The sequence below is a fragment of the Crinia signifera genome, chromosome 9, assembly GCF_055691185.1.
Source record: "Crinia signifera chromosome 9, ASM5569118v1, whole genome shotgun sequence".
Taxonomy (NCBI): Eukaryota; Metazoa; Chordata; class Amphibia; order Anura; family Myobatrachidae; genus Crinia; species Crinia signifera.
This window is the reverse complement of record NC_139225.1, coordinates 58,389,153-58,393,602: the sequence shown is the minus strand read 5'-3', so window position 1 is coordinate 58,393,602 and position 4,450 is coordinate 58,389,153. Positions and strand designations below refer to the sequence as shown.

Genomic DNA, 4,450 nt, shown 5'->3' with positions numbered 1-4,450 from the left:
GCACAAACCTGCACGCAGTCTGACAACATCACAGGTGTAGTGAGCTGTTTGATTAGGGAAGACAGGGAGACACTGGGAATGGGATGGGGGGTCAATGAGAGTATGGACAATGAGCTGGAGAAGGAGCAGAGCATGGGAAGACAGACCTGTTCCTGTTTGTTGCCTGGTCCAGCACATTTGTTCTCACAGCAGCCTATTCCCTGCTGCATTCCCTCTGCACTGCCAGTGCTGTGCTGCTTCTCCTCAGAGGATCAGGCCCTCCAACTGGCAGCTTCTTTTTCAGATTATTCAGGACCTGGCTCCCAGCACGTGCATGGCAGCTCCGCCCCCTACCCCCCTCCCCCTCTACCCAGCTCCCAGCAGCTCCTTCTACTCTCCACATACCTGCCAACAGCAGCGGCTTTGTCCCCCTCTATACGGCTCCTGGCGATGGCAGCATCCATCCCTCCTTCACCTGGCTCTCGGAAGCTCTGTATGCTCCCCTCCAGTGGCTTTGTCCCCACTCATCCAGGCATCTCCTTCCCTGTTCCACTCCACAGCTCCATCCTCCAACCTGCAGCCCACTGCTGTTAATGTGGGTGACAGTGACCCGCAGCCATGGCTGATGGCTGTATAGTAAAGGGGGTTGCTGGCGGCCGTGCAGGCTGCGGGGATAGAATGGCCTAGGCTATACCTTCTGTCAGAGCGGCCAGACCTGGGACAGTGGCCCCATAGCACCCCCCTGATGGCGGCCCTGGTCCCTAGTTCTAAAGCCCCCCATACACTAGGGTGACGTTAATGAGCAAAGAAGTCCCCCGCAATCCCCCCTTGAGCTGCCTGGGACCCTCCTGGAGAGCAGGCTCTGCTGCGATATATCGTATGCAGTCCTTTCGCATAAGAAAGATAGCATGCGATCCCAGCCAAGCCTGTCGAACAAATCACTTCTGCAGCCTCTGGTGCAATGCGCACAGGTCCGCTCATCACATCGGACCTGCTGTCAATCACATGCGATTTGGATGGTTTTCACTGCTTTTCACTGTAATCACATGAAAAGAGCCTGAATCGTGTATGGCCAGCTTTAGACTGCTTATAATACTGCGTCACATGGAATAGTAACTTTATTTTACCAAACTACTTTAATATTAGTTACTTAATTTGTATTTTAGAAAACAAAAAGAGAACAGAATACTTTTTAGACACTTGTGGAAATATAGTGATAGAAAATAAATAAATTAAAGTAACTTTTTTATTATCATTTTGACAATAGTTTAAATGCTACATAAAATCAATTCTTCATTTTCCAATTTACAAATTAATAAATACAGTATAAACAGTGAACACACGTGGTTTTCAAACATATATAAATATATTTACACAAGGCAACAAATTTTGAGTCCCGCCTGCGGGACTAGTAGTTTGTGTAGATAGGCAGGTGACTAATGCAGCAATTCTTTCCATGTTACTATAGCACATCTTGCTCCATGTTCTTAGCACGCTCAAACAACTCCATAATTATAGCAGCTGGCACACAACCTTCCCGCAGTATACTGATTGTCCCTGGAAAAGAAAAAGTATGACGATGATGGTGGTGATGCTCAAATCTATGTTATCAGACAGACTGAGATTTGGAACAGCTTTTTGTATCCATTCCATAGGGTAGATAATATGCATTTAATTAATTGAGGTTCTATAGCTGGTCTGATCATACACATGGGCCCTTATTCAGATCTGATTGCAGTACAAATTTGTTCTCAAAATGGGCAAAACCATGTGCACTGCAGGTGGGGCAGATGTAACATGTGCAGAGAGAGTTATATTTGGGTGGGGTGTGTTGAAACTGAAATGCAGTGTAAAAATAATGCAGCCATTATTTACCCTGCACAGAAACAAAATAACTTGCACAAATCTAACTCTCTCAATATATGTTACATCTGCCCCACCTGCATTGCATATGGTTTGGCCCATTTTGAGAACAAATTTGTACTGCCATCAGATCTGAATAAGGGTCTTGGTGCGATTCATGGTTACTTTTGTTTTGATTTGTTTTGTTTTTTCAGCCACACTCGATCCCGATGTGAGCTCCTGTTCAGTCTATATCAAGTAGGAAATAGACTGTGCAGGCAAGACTATGTAGTACAGATGTAGTACAGATTTGTACTATAAAGTTCAAATCGAATGTGTACAATGTCACGATCCAATCAGGATTGAATTGAAAAGGAATCGCACCGTGTGTATACTCTAACAGTGACAGGTTTTCAGAAAGTGTTTAAGATATTTAAGGGCTGTGGAATAAGTATTTACCTTCATCTATTTTGGTACAGATCACTACAGTTGAACCCACAAGCTCATTGGAATAACCATCACACAGAATCGCATCCAATTTGTGGTTCAGACGTCTGTAAAAAATGATATTCATAGTGTTATGAATGAACTGTAATGAGAAATGACTGTACAGTGCATTACACATTATAAAATACATAGCACATTTATAATATACAAAGGTTCTACCAAAGCATATTATTAAAAGGAATACTAAAAAGACCGATGTTTACTTTTTTATTTGTTAGTTTTGCCTTAAAACTGATTGCTGATCATCCATTCTTGCCAGTCTGTTTGCAGGCTATTACATTTACCCCAAACGGCTAGAGCGGGGCATTTCTGTATTGATTGTCATTAAAATATTAGAGACCTTTATGCTACAGTCATTTTTAGTTGATTTTGTAAAATTCAATAAAATAAACATGTTTAATAAAATGTTGGATTACAATCACTTTAAAACATGGTATCTTGATAATACAACAAATTGAATGGAAACACCAAGATTGTTTATGGAGCAGTACTTAGTACCAAATAAGTCAGCTCTGGAGAGCGCTGTGTGGAGATGGTGATACTGGGCTAGATTCTCTAGGCTTCAAAAGTGATAAAATAGAGAGTGATAAACAGCCAGCCAATCAGCTCGTACCTGACATTTTTCAAACACAGTCTGTGACATGGCAGGTAGGAGCTGATTGGCTGGCTGTTTATCACTCTTCATTTTATTACTTTTGAAGCTTAGAGAATCTGGCCCAGTGTCAGTGACTAAGATGATGACAGGCTGAGAGTAATACAAAGTGAGTCATTAAAGAGAAGTAAACATTACACTATGTAAGAAATTGTGACAGGAGGCAATTACTAGAAAGATCTGGTCAGAGCCAGATTGTTGCCAAGATGATTAATGATTATTTATTCTTCATAATAATTTTATTTTTGTTATAACAGGCTAGTTCAGGCATGTCCAAACTATGGCCCTCCAGCTGTTGTGAAACTACCCATCCCAGCATGCCTTGCCAAAGTTTTAGCATTCCCTAATAGCAAAGTCGTGGCAAGGCATGATGGGACTTGTAGTTTCACAACCGCTGGAGGACTATAGTTACACATGCCTGGGCTAGTTCAGTTTGAGATACTGTACATCACTTACGTTATCACATGGTCATGGTGAGTACTATCGCTTTCTCCACTTGGATTGGCAGAGGTGATTGCTAAAGGTCCTGTCATGTCAGTAAGATGGGCTGTGACTGAGTGATCAGGAACTCTGATCATAATGGAGTCTTTGGTTCCAACATAATCATAGGCAGGCCCCACACCTAGAAAACACAGAAAGTATGGTAAAGACACTATTAAGATTCCACCATTAAATTAATATGAATCACAGACTTGGAGGTACATTTACAGTACTAAAGGGCGATTTTGGGCGATTTTGTTTTCTTATTGTTTACTTATTTAATCCCCCCCCCCCCTAGAGCTAAAATATACTTTTACTGACAGATAACATTTTATATTCTTTTTTAAATGTTAGTTAATTGTGTTCTAGCCCTGGAAGCTCAACGTCGATTATGATCGATTTTAAATAGGTCAACATCGACCAAAAATCCTCCAACACCAACCAAAATTGACCTCAAGTAAATATATCCCTTTAAGTGTAACAATTGTTCCGTTTAAGTTACTGACTACATTAGCAAAGTGCCTACCATCAAACTCATCTCAGCAGTGAAATATCACTGTTAAAATACTGGGAAAGTATATTTTGTCTCTGCTCTCACAAGATGGGACAACTAGCATTTTAAGGATTGTTCAATCATTCATTCATTTGAATAAGGCAGTATTAGAATAAATGCATAGGTAATGTGGCAGAAGAAAGGGCAGGGCAAAACAACAAAAACATATCTGGAAAAGAGATGGGACTATAATAAGAAGCACAGAATTTGGGTACCAGGCTTATAATTGTACTATTTGTAATGACAATGAAGTGACTCATAACCGTGTTGTTAATTCTTTCATCGGTAAGTAGGTTGCTATATGTGCCTATATTGTCCTGTATGTGGGGCAATGGCTCATTTTTTGTGTGTTATACTTCTGACAGGACAATTAACCTCTGTTTATTATGTTCAAGTGTTTGCTAGGTGCCTCTAACTGCAGCAACGTGTGCAATTGC

At 41.1% G+C, this 4,450-nt stretch overlaps 1 long non-coding RNA gene across 1 annotated transcript; it reads right to left on the bottom strand.

The window, feature by feature from the left end:
* Positions 1-1,263: 1,263 nt before the first annotated feature.
* Positions 1,264-3,597, bottom strand: LOC146036596 (uncharacterized). The gene is made up of 3 exons (XR_014460875.1): positions 3,437-3,597; positions 2,281-2,375; positions 1,264-1,536 (listed from the first exon to the last, which is right to left on the bottom strand). It is a non-coding gene; the product is annotated as an uncharacterized LOC146036596 (long non-coding RNA).
* Positions 3,598-4,450: the final 853 nt, after the last annotated feature.